Source organism: Solanum dulcamara, chromosome 5 (assembly GCF_947179165.1).
Source record: "Solanum dulcamara chromosome 5, daSolDulc1.2, whole genome shotgun sequence".
NCBI classification, from domain to species: domain Eukaryota; kingdom Viridiplantae; phylum Streptophyta; class Magnoliopsida; order Solanales; family Solanaceae; genus Solanum; species Solanum dulcamara.
Window position 1 is genome coordinate 6,033,817 of NC_077241.1, and position 12,579 is coordinate 6,046,395.

A 12,579-nucleotide genomic window follows, 5' to 3' on the forward strand; every position below is an offset into this window, starting at 1 on the left:
AGCTAAAAGACGGTATATATATCACATTAAAATAAAGGATTAGGCGGCAATAATAAATATTTCAGCTGACCTTTCCAACACATACTCAACAGTTGACCATATCATTACAACAAATAAAGGATTAAACGGCAATAATAAATATGGATATTTATAACCAACACTCTGAATAAAGTCCGCAAAAAGTTTTAGCGACTCTAGATGCAATGACATTTACTCAATTGCAGCTAAATTTTTTGCGGCAATAAATATTGCCACTAAATGCCTCTTTTGCCGTAGTGATGTGTTCATCTTTCTTGTAAAAGAGTTTGAGCATAGTACTAAAGACATTTTCATAATAGAGAAATCTGAATGTTAATTGGCACATCACCTGAAATGCAGTGAAACAATGCTCTAAATTCGACTTGAAGTTGTCATCATCCCACTTCAGTTGGCTCCACCATTCTGATTCTCCTATTATTTGTTTGATGTTTTTGGAGGTTTGAATAGAGAGAGGCAACTTCTTTATTTGCTTGCACTTCATCAAGGTAAGTTTCTCCAGGTGTTCCCACATACTCTGTGGCTCCTCCAATGTTCCTAAGCCTTCCAACCAGAATTTCCGAACTCTTGGAATTTCTGAGTTGACAAGTGTTGCCTGACTTGAGCCGCATTGCACTAACAACTCTACCAGCTTATAACAATATCTAATTCTAATTTCTTGCAAGTGTTTGGGTACAGGAAAACCTCCACCAACGTTAAAAAGACATGTTACACTTGAAACAAAACTGTATATCTAGTTGGCATAATTTAGAAAATCTTAGACCAAGAAGTTGACCAAAATCAGAAACACTCTCTAAACTATATAGAGAATGGAGGCTGAGATGTTCCAGATTTGGCAAAGAGTCAGTCTGTCCACTTCCTTCCTCAACTTGTCCGAAATGACAAGAACAATCCCTAATGTGTAGTGCTTTTTTAATCCATCAAAACTGTTGAACGCAATCAACTTCCTGAGACCCTTGCATTTGTCCAAGAACAAATCTGAAGCAAACTGCAATATGCTTGAGAGCTCTCCGTTACTAAAAGTTTCACAATTGGAGACGCCTATCATCCGTGCTGACTTTTTGAATGGTACATAATATGGAGTTTCCCCTACTTCAATGTGAAATCCTTTCATCCAGGTGTAGTCTCTATTGAAAGTTGACAAGCTATCCAATTGAATAAAAAGAGAAGTCAGATTGTGTAGAGATGATATCTCATCAAAATAAGTTGGTCCAACACAGATACCGATCATATCTAATAGCCTCAGATTTGTCAACTTGTTCATTCTTGCGGAAGACAATGTAACGTTGTACCATCACAATTGATCACTTGCAAATTGCAAAGATTACCAATAGGTGGTAACTCTGTCAACATGTGACAATGTTGTAGTATTAGAGCATGTAGTTGACACAAACTATTGCTGGAAGAAGGCAGTGTTTTAATATGAGTTTGACTCAGATTCAGCACTCTTAGTGCTGGAAATGCCAAAAAGAATTCATGGGGAATTTTCACAAGGGGTTCATTGTCTTGCAAAAGTAAAGATGTTGTCTCTGGGCATTTCGTGAAGATATCAGTTAGACGTTCAATTCTGTTACTTATGAAAGATATTCTCTTGACAGAAGCTGGTAATTTAATATGTGAAATCTCCGTTAATCCGATTCCAGCTTGAAAAACAGAATTGTGTTCATCCCCAAAGGAATTAGCTATCCATATAGCAAATTCACGAACCACGTCGTGCATCTTCACAAAATCCAACCATAGGTTTTCTAGCAAGCAGGCATCCTTTAGTCTGTCAATCATTGTGATTCCTCTGTTGTAGGCTTCTCCATATGTGTCATGTTCACCAAGGAACGCCTCCGCCCACAAGCAAGTATGAGATCATCTGTTAGAATATCCTCGGAATATAAGGAGCAATATAAGAAACAACTTTGAATGTCACCTCTCTTTTTGTTCACATATTTGCTTCTTTGCTCCGAGGATAATTCAATATCCGGAGATTCTACATAATCGAAACTCCACTTGATGACCTTGTAAACCCCATCTTTTACATCTTTGTTATGAGGTTCGGACATTCTAAGTGATTTCAAAGCATCTTCCCAAAGCTCGACCCTCTTCTTCCCTCTCATAGATGTTCCAATAACAGTGATTGCTAAAGGTAAACCACCACACTCTCTTGCAATATCCTTCGCCAATGGTTGAATATGCTCCAACTTGGCACTATCTCCTGCATTTTGGACTAACAATTGCCAAGATTCATCATCATCCAATGTGTAAACTTTCATTTCGGTGTCTGTTTTCATTTGCCTACAAACATCCAAAGAACAAGAAGTTATAATGACCTTGCTTCATGTGGGATCTTCATGTTGGGGCACACCTACATCATCCAAATTGATAGGTTCCCAAACATCATTAGTATGAGAAGGAAATTCTTTTCTTGCTTCAGCCTTTAATAGATTTTGCTGGCAATACTTTTTAAATTTCCCTCGTTATCTACCTTTAGGTTTAATCTGCTAGTAATTTGTGCTTGAACCTTTCTTATGTTTATTGGCGGTTTGGGCACTGTAACCCATACCACAACACCAAAAGACAATTTAAAACTTGACACATCACTCTTTAGAAGTTCATTGTTTAAATTAGTCACCAATGTTGTTTTCCCAACTCCTCCCGTACCCCACACACCGATGACGCATACCTAAAAGGATTCAAATACCAAAAAAAATAATTTACTCACTAGGGAAATATGCAACAATGGTCGTATAGAAGAAATTTAGAAAACTAGAGAAACAAGGAAGTGTTGTGGGGAGGAAGCACCACAACTAAAGTTTGATATGATAATTAATATGAAAATAATTTGGACACGAGAATTTTACGTGGAAACCCCTCTAACAGATAGAGGGGAAAAACCACGGAGTAGAAGGATCTCACTATTAAAATATAGAGTACATTTCTCTCAAATACAAGGAGAAAAGAACAATTAACACTTCTCTCATGTAAAAGGAACAACTACTAAAGAGGACACTCAAGACTAAAATATTTATCTTGGTGTATAACTCTCTTTGTATTTTTACTCTCACTTTTTCTGAATGAATTAAATGAGGGCATGAAGCCCTCTATTTATAGAAGGATGAAAATGCATAGAAAATTTACGCGTTAATTTTCTACGCGTTTTGTCAAAGTTTTACATTTTTTTGCCTACGTGTTTTCTGTCTTTTGCAGCCCTTTTTTACTATTGTTTTTCTGTCTTTTGCAGCCCTTTTTGATTATTTTTTTTCTTTCATTCTTCCACTTGAAGATTTAATTGGGAATCAATTAAGTCTTCACACCATCCTTTCTACCCAATTACTGCAATGTTACGTTTCTACTAGGCCAATAGAAGATCGACACCATTTAAACTTGTTACTGTTGATCGGCTTCGTAAACATATCTACTAGGTTGTCATTAGTGTGAATTTTCTAAATATCCACACTGCTTTCTTCCACCTTCTCATGAACAAAGTGATATTGAACTCGTATGTGCTTTGTCCTTGAATGAAATGTCGGATTCTTTGCAAGATGCAAAGCGCTCTAACTGTCACAAAACAGAGTAACCTTCTCTTGTTTGTACCCGAGCTCCTCTAGTAACATCTGCATCCATATTGCCTCTTTGCTAGCTTGTGTAGCTGCTACATATTCTGCTTCCGTCGTAGATGTATCCACGATAGATTGCAGTTTTGAAACCCAGCTTACAACTTCTCTAGCAAGAGTAAACACATAACCTTTGGTGAACTTACTTTTATCAAGATCACCTGCATAATCTGAATCAACATAACCTTTAACAGTAAAGTCTGATCCTTCATAACACATTGCAACATCTGAGGTACCCTTGATATATCTCAGAATCCTCTTAACAGTATTCCAATGCTCTCTACCAGGATTAGCCATGTATCGACTGATCACTCCCACTTCTTGTGCAATGTAAGGTCTTATACATACCATGGCGAACATTAAATTTCCCACTGCTGATGCATACGGTACTCGAGACATCTCCATCCTTTCTGTTTCATTGCTAGGACTCATACTTGAGGATAACTTGAAATTAATAGGAGTAGGGTAGAAATTGACTTATAGTCTTGCATCTTGAAGCGTCTCAAGATTTTCTTCAAGTAGTTCTTTTGAGAAAGCCAAATCTTTCTATAATTTCTGTCTCGGTAAATTTGCATCCCCAGAATCTTGTTTGCTGGTCCCAAGTCCTTCATTTCAACCTCCCTAGCTAACTGTGCCTTTAAATTTGTAAGAAGATCTTTGTTGGGGTCTGCTACCAACATGTCATCAACATACAACAGCAAAATAACAAAATCTTCATCACCAAATCTCTTGTAATAAACACAAGGATCTGAACTATGTATGTTGTATCCAAGACTTATAATAAAGGAATCAAATCTCTTATACCAACATCTCGGCGCCTGTTTGAGACCATATAGAGATTTGTTTAACCTGCAAACCAAGTTCTCTTTTCCCTGTTCTTCAAAACCTTCTGGTTGGATCATGTAAATTTCTTTTTCAAGTTCTCTATGAAGAAATGCAGTTTTGACATCTAACTGCTCCAAGTACAAGTCAAATGTAGCACACATCGCTAGGACCACTCAAATTGCTGTGAGTCGAACCATTGGAGAAAATATTTCATTGAAGTCTATACCTTCTTTCTAAGCGAATCCTTTCACCACCAATCTTGCACGATACTTCTCCACTTGATCATTGTCATTGCGTTTGATCTTGTAGGCCTATTTGTTTCCAATGGCCTTCCTTTCTTGTGGTAATTGAACAAGATCCCATGTTTTATTTTTATGAAGAGTTTCAATTTCTTCTTGCATTGCTGCCACCCATAGAGATGATTCTTGGCCTTTCATAGCCTTGTGAAAAGTTGAAGGCTCTCCATCTTCTGTTAGTAGACACTAACAGTATGCAATATTACTCTCCATAGAATAATCTGAGTGCCAAGCTAGTTCTCTTCTCTTTATATTTGACCGTCGAACTTCTGAAGTTTCGATCTCAGCTGGCTCTTGTTCTTCATGTTCTGGTGCTGCTTCAGAAGAAACTGGAACTTCTTCTATTTCTTCAACTTCAACTGTAGTAGTCTCTGATTTTTCTTTTGAAGTGCTACCTTCTTTTTCTTGTATCTTATTTTCAACAAATACAACGTCCCTGCTGATTAACACCTTGCGGGCTGTGGAATTCCACAAGCGATACTCTTTGACTCCATCAACATACCCTAAGAAAATGTATTCCCTTGATTTTGGATCCAACTTTGATTTTTCTTGGGTGTTGTACATAACATAAACAGGACTTCTGAATATATGTAAGCGAGAATAATCAGCTGGTTTTCCTGTCCATATCTTCATTGGCGTTTTCAGATCAATTGCGGTTGATAATGACCGATTAATCACATAATAGGCAGTTTTGACTGCTTTTGCCCAAAATGGTTTTTCCAACCCTGCAGTTGCTAACATAGCTCTTGTCCATTTCAACAAGGTTTTGTTCATCCGCTCTGCTACTCCATTTTATTGTGGAGTATATACCACCATAAACTGCCATTTAATACTTTCTTATTTACAGAAGTCATCAAATTCATCACCAGTGTATTCTCCTCCATTATCTGTCCTCAAATACTTGATTTTTTTCTCAGATTCAAGTTCTACCCCAGCTTTGAACTATTTGAAAACTGAAAAAACATCTGTCTTTCTCTTGATTAGATACACCCAACTTCTTCTAGAGTAATTATCGATAAATGACACAAAATATATCGCTCTTCTTAGGGACTCCACCGGTGCTTGCCAGACATCAGAGTGGACCAGATCTAATATTTCCTTGCTTTTAGCAGAGGAACTGCTAAACTTCAGTCTATTTAGCTTATTGGTAACACAATACTCACAAAAGGGTAGTGAAACCTTTTTGAGCCCTGGAAGAAGCTTTTGCTCAGCAAGAATCTTCAAATCTCGTTCAGACATATGGCCAAGTTTATGATGCCATATCATCGTTGATTCTTCAAATAAACTTGCTGATGCGATTGAGGCTTCTCCTTCTTGGTGTGTTTCACCTTTAAGCACATATAGATTTGCAGCAAGTGTTTCCGCTTTCATCACTACAAGCGTTCCTTTGGATATTTTTATGACTCCACCATGAGTCTTATATGAACACCATTATCATTTAATTGTCCCAAAGACAATAGATTCTTTCTCAAGTCTTTTATATGTCGTACCTCCTGGATGGTACGTATTGTGTCATCATACATTTTTATTTTGATGGACCTAATACTAATAACATCCAAAGCATGATCGTCTCCCATGAACACAGACCCTCATGAGATAGGATTATATTGATGGAACCATTCTCTCTGAGAAGTCATGTGCCATGTTGCTTCTATCAGTGAAATATTTTCTGCCTTCATTATTTGATATTGCTTCGCTACATAAAATATCGCCATCATCTGAGGTACATGCAATATTCCCTTGAGCATTTGATGGCTCAGGGTGTTCACTCTTCTTCTTGAACCGACAATCTTTTTTGAAGTGTTCTTTTTTGCCACAGTTGTAGCACTTGATATTCTTCTTACTTCTTGATTGAGATCTACCATGATTGTGACTCCCACTAGGGCCACGTTCTATTGATCTTCCTCTCACCATCATCAAAGTTTCAGCTTGCTGCGAACTTGCTCTTCAGGACAGCGACTGGGGCCACGTTCTTTCAAGACAGCGACTGTAATTTCACTGGGGCCACGTTCTTTCAAGACAGCGACTGTAATTTCATCAAAAACTAGAATGTTTGTATTGTTCTTCAGGTTGATGATGAGTTGATCTTACGAGTCTAATGCTTCGATATCATTGAAAAAGCAGTTTCCATATGCGTCAAGACAGACTTTGAAGTAGAAGCTCTGCACATTGAGACTCCTCTATTTTGCAACCCATTGTTGTAAGTTGTGAAAATAGAGTATTCAAAGTATTGATGTGTTCAGTAATTGACATGTATTCTGCCATTCGAAGAGTATACAACCTTCTTTTAAGGAAGATTTTATTATGCAAAGACTTAGCCTCATACAACCCTGTAAGAGTATCTCATATTTCCTTCGCCGTCTTTTTTTCAGCCACACTAGACAACACTTGATCAGCTAGTGCCAAGTGTAGATCAGCAATTGCGTTGCTATTTAATTTATTCCACTTGCTGTCATCAGTAAAATCTGTGGGTCTGCCTTCAATTGCAGCTAAGCAATTGTCCTTTCTCAATATCGCTTTTATTTTTATTTTCCACAATGAGAAATTAGTCCCATTGAATTTTTCAACGTCAAACTTTGTTGTACTCGATATTGTTATTTGCTTCACATCCTTCTAGATCGTTTCTGAATATTTTTGTGAACAATCGTGATAAACTGTACCATCATCGAAATTTACTATTCACATGAATAGTACTATTCACTGAATTTTACTATTCATGAATAGTGCCTTCGCATAAAACAGACAGAATAACCGAGAGTTCTGATACCACTATTGTGGAGAGAAAGCACCACAACTAAAGTTTGATATGACAATTAATATGAAAATAAATTGGATACGAGAATTTTACGTAGAAACCCCTCTAACAAATAGAGGGAAAAAATCATGGGGTAGAAGGATCTCACTATTAAAATATGAAGTACGCTGCTCTCAACTATAAGGAGAAAACAACAATTAAGTCTTCTCTCTTGTAAAAAGAACAACTACTAAAGAGGACACTCAAGACTACAATATTTATCTTGGTATATAACTCTCTTTGTATTTTTACTCTCACTTTTTCTGAATGAATTAAATGAGGGCATGAGGCCCTATATTTATAGGAGGATGAAAACGCGTAGAAAATTTACGCATTAATTTTTTACGTGTTTTGTCAAAGTTTTACATTTTTTTGCCTACGTGTTTTCTGTCTTTTGCAGCCCTTTTTTACTATTGTTTTTCTGTCTTTTGCAGCCCTTTTTGACTACTGTCTTTTGCAGCCCTTTTTGACTATTATTTTTTTTCTTTCAGGAAGTAAGAGACTTTGAGCATTCAGTCATAATATTTTTCTATCTCAAATTAGATAACTTAATCTCCACTTAACCTTCTTACGAAAAGAGGCATTAGCAGTGCAGCACCCATATTTATAATAGAAAAATAAAATAATTAATTTTTGACTATAAAATCTAATTAGAAAGAAATTAATAAAACTAGCAACTAACAAATTCTAAACCATTTAGGATTAGTGTTACATCATGCACTTTGGCGCATTAAAAAAAAAAAGACTTGTAACTTTTGGGCTTAACTAATAGTAATAAAAGAATTAAGGCCCAACACATGATATGGCCCAAGTCTTGGAAATTTAGTTCATTAATTAAATTGGCCCATCATCTATTTAGTATATATTGTCTCTAGAAGTTTCAAGGCTCCAAAAGAGAGCTAAGTCATCTTCCAAGAGAAGAAGAGACTGAAACAAGAGGAAACAAAAAAGGGAAAAAAATAATCAAGTTCTTCAATTTTGATCCAAAAATCTTGTCTTCTTGAATTCTTGTCAAGTTCGAGGCCCTCTTCAACGTGGTATAATTAATTGAGCGAGAAAATTTCATTTGTGGCAAGTCAAAATTTGAAGAATAAGGTAAGAATTCTATTTTTTATGTTATGGAAGAAGTGTATGCGTAGTAGTTAGTAGAATTAAGTGGAAATCATGTAATTGTGATGTATGTGTGTGTGTGACCATGTGGGTGTGCAAGTGGGTGTGTGTGTGTCCATGTGGTGTGATGGTTGGGAGAAGAGGAATTTAACTTTATTTAGCTTGTTAGTTGTGTCGTTATGGCGGTTACAGTGTAATTAATAGTTTCATGATTCGAGACAACCTCAAAATGGGTTATAAGTTGTTATAGGGAATTATGTGATTTTAGTATAGTTTATATGTAATTATGGAAGTAGAATTCTATTGTGGAAATTATTATCATTCTTAACGAATTTGGAAGAAGGTAATGTGATTTGGTAGTTTCCTTGTGTTCGTAGAAGTTTTGGATGGATTATGGTTTGGTGGAATTTTTGGTATATTGTATGGAATAATGTTAATTTCTTTTGAGTTATGTCTAAATGGTTTCAAATTAGTTAGTAAGTAAATATGAAATGTTGATATTATGGCAAGGTGTGAAGTTGGAGTTGAAATTATTGTTTTGTGTAACAAAAAGAAAGAAGAGAAAGAAGAAGAAGAAGAAGAAAGACTATTAATGTTATGATGTATTTTGTAGTGATTGTTGATGTTATCGGTATTGTTGTGGTTGTTGTTGTTGATATTTCGGCCGAGTTAAATTCTCGGGGATATTGAATTTATAGGGGAGGTGCTGCCCAAATTTTTGTAGGCAAGTAAAGGAAAAAAATTAAACTCTTAAAGGCTTATAATTTATATTTGGTAATTGTGACCATTTATAGATTTTGGAAGAAACGGAATTTGAGTTTGAGTGAGCGTAAGAAGCGGATAAGGTATGTAAAGCTCTTCCTTTTCTTCTTTTGGCATATCCTAAGTGTAGTAGGTTGTAATTTAAGTCTCGAAAAAAACTCTACTCATGAGAATCCAAGCTTAAATTTCCTAGAAATCCATTCAGTAAAATTGAATTAAAAATTCATGTATATTGAAAAGAAACGTGCAAATATCCGTAACTTCTACTTATAAGACCGGATCATCCTACAACCTTGATAGATGACTCCATAGGGCCAACTTTTTGAAATTTATGTACGCCACCTCGGCTTGGCCGGAGGTAGGACCACTAGCTCCGAAATTTACCTAGTTGTCCTATCTAGTTTATTCTGATATAACATAAAGGGATAACTTTTGCCTATGAGTTTTTCTACAAAAACTAAAAATAAAATAATAATATCCTAATCGTCCCCTTATGTTCTAATACCCATTTTGGGACTAACAACATAATTTCAGAAATGTCTGATATATATATGTGCTGCATTAGTTTCTCACTACTTTGCTCGTGCATACTACTATGATATCGTTCGTCGGAACCCGGACTGGCTTTGTAATCGTGCGCCTTATAATATACTCGGCAGTATGATGTGTTACGGGTCCCGAGACCTCGTCATAGGGCCGGGTACCGTCTATGGTGATATGATGTGATATGACATATGATATGCTCTGATGATATGGCATGCTGTGATGATATGATATGTTCGGGGTTGGTATGGAGATTTGAAACCTTCCGGAGTATGATGTGTTGTGGCACCAGCGTCAGGGTAGTGACCACGTCCCTACGCCTTATGCATGATTTTATTTGCATTATGTACATATGTTTTCAGTACAGATTTTGATGTTTTGGTTTGGTATGTGCTCCTTGTACCCTTTCTTTCAGTTACAATTTATATTCCTTACACTTGTGCTTTACATACTCGGTACATATTTCGTACTGACCCCTTTCTTCGGGGGCTGCATTTATGCCCGCAGGTACAGACGTTCCGGATCCATCGGCGTAGGCTGCACACCTTCTGCTACTACAGAGTGCTCCTTTGACTCGGAGCTGCATTTTGGAATATGTCTTTATGATGTACACACTCTTATGTATTTGACCATTTGGGCACGATGAAGCCCTGTCCCGTCATATATTTTCGTTATGCTTTGGTAGAGGCCTATAGATATCAGTGTGGGTCATGGGTCGTGTATGCGTATTTATCTATGACTTGTGTCTTAATGCGGTCCCTCCTGTTATAACGGCCAAAACAACCTATATGTTTGTATATATATGCACATATCCGGCGATACGTGTTCCGTCGCCCCTTTTGGTTTGATATAATATTTTCTACACGCGCGATCGCTTAAAATAAAAAAAAAATTGACTTTTGTTCTGAAATTTTTTTTACTAAATCGGAATCCTCCTGTGATATGACGATTTAGTATGTAAGTTCGTTTGGGTGTCCAAATATGGCACCAGTCGCGGCCTCGGAGTTGGGTCATGACAATTAGTGAACTTGATTTAATTCCAACAATACCTTATCATCTTTTAATATTTGTAGGATTTTGTGGAGATTTCTAGTTATTGATTTCTGGCCTTCTATTGATGGTCCCGGGATGAACTCAACTTCTTTCATTTGGTAATTTTCTACCACCAAATTGGATCCAAAGCTTTCTTGAACCTTTATATGCCTGCAAAGTTCATCTCGAATGTTTTGTGCTTGAGTGGAGACTTCTGAACGAAGGCTGCATTTTGGACGACACTTATATGCAAGTTTTTTAGCCGTTATAATGCTTTCTTGCATAGTTTCCCATTCATTCTCTAGCTTGCGAACATCTTCTATCCACTTGATAACATTAGATTTTGGTTTATGGCCTTCTCCCTTAGCTCCTTCCACCTTTTCTTTGATATCATCTCTAAATGTTGTTAGCCTTTCCATTTCCTCTAAATTTTCAATTTTTGACGAAAAACGGACGATATTTTCAACCTTTAGGATAGATGCATTTACACACATACTTTACCGTCTCAACAATCAAGCCACCTACAGCATTAAAAAGTATTTCCATCGACAAAAATTGGTCCTGATCAGTATGCTAATAGAGAAGCTCTCAAATGACTGTAAACAAGAAGGCAAAGACAATTATTGGTAAAAGTTAATGACTTAACATACTAATAAAACTAGGCAACATGATTTAAAATAAATGTCAACAATTTGGACTGGTTCAATTTTCACAAGCAAGTTGTCTTTTGATGTCTCAAAGAGCTTCTCTATTTGCCAACAAGAACAATCATCTATTCAAAATGATGTAAGACCCTTTCGAAATCTTGGATAAACACAAATTGCTCCTCTAATATTACTCAAGTATGTAAAAGTTTGCATGAGCAAACCCTTAACATGGCATGAGACATAAGACATTCGTAAAAAGGATGGAAGAGTTTAATAAGTAAAAGTTTTCGGGAAAAGGCACAAATTTTTGCCTGAAATTGTATCGAAAAGTCTGTTAACACTAAAACTATCATGACGACCTATTACACACCTAAACTATCTAAAAGTCAATTTATTACCCCTATCCAATTGACGTGGCAAAAAAATTAAATTTTTTTTTGTTAAAAGAGCGCATCAGAAAAAAAATAAAAATCACTCCCTCATATTCTTTCTTCTTCACACCCACCTACCCTCTTCTTCTTCACACCCACCTCCATTTACTCCCATTTTAAATCTTGATTTTTTTTCTTTCAAAACCCATTAAAATAAAAAAAATTAAAAAAACAAAATTACCCACCTCACATCCTTTCTTTTTCAGATCCACCTACCCTCTTCTTCTTCACACCCACCTCCATTTACTCCCCATTTTGAATCTTGATTTTTTTTCTTTCAAAACTCATTAAGAAGAAGAAGAATTCTTCTCCCAATTTTGGTGGAGAAGACGATTGGGGTTGGGGGGAGGTCGAATGAGTGATTAATAATTAATTAGGAGTTAATTAGTATAAAATATAGTTAATAAAAGACAAGTTGATTAATAAAGAAAAGAAAAAAATATAAAAATCGGATGGATGATTAATAATTAATTAAGAGTTAATTAATATAAAATATAGTCA

The 12,579-nt window shown here is 36.1% G+C and overlaps 1 pseudogene; it reads right to left on the reverse strand.

The window, feature by feature from the left end:
- Positions 1-214: 214 nt before the first annotated feature.
- Positions 215-11,546, reverse strand: LOC129890274 (disease resistance protein At4g27190-like; annotated as a pseudogene).
- Between the last annotated feature and the right edge of the window lie 1,033 nt (positions 11,547-12,579).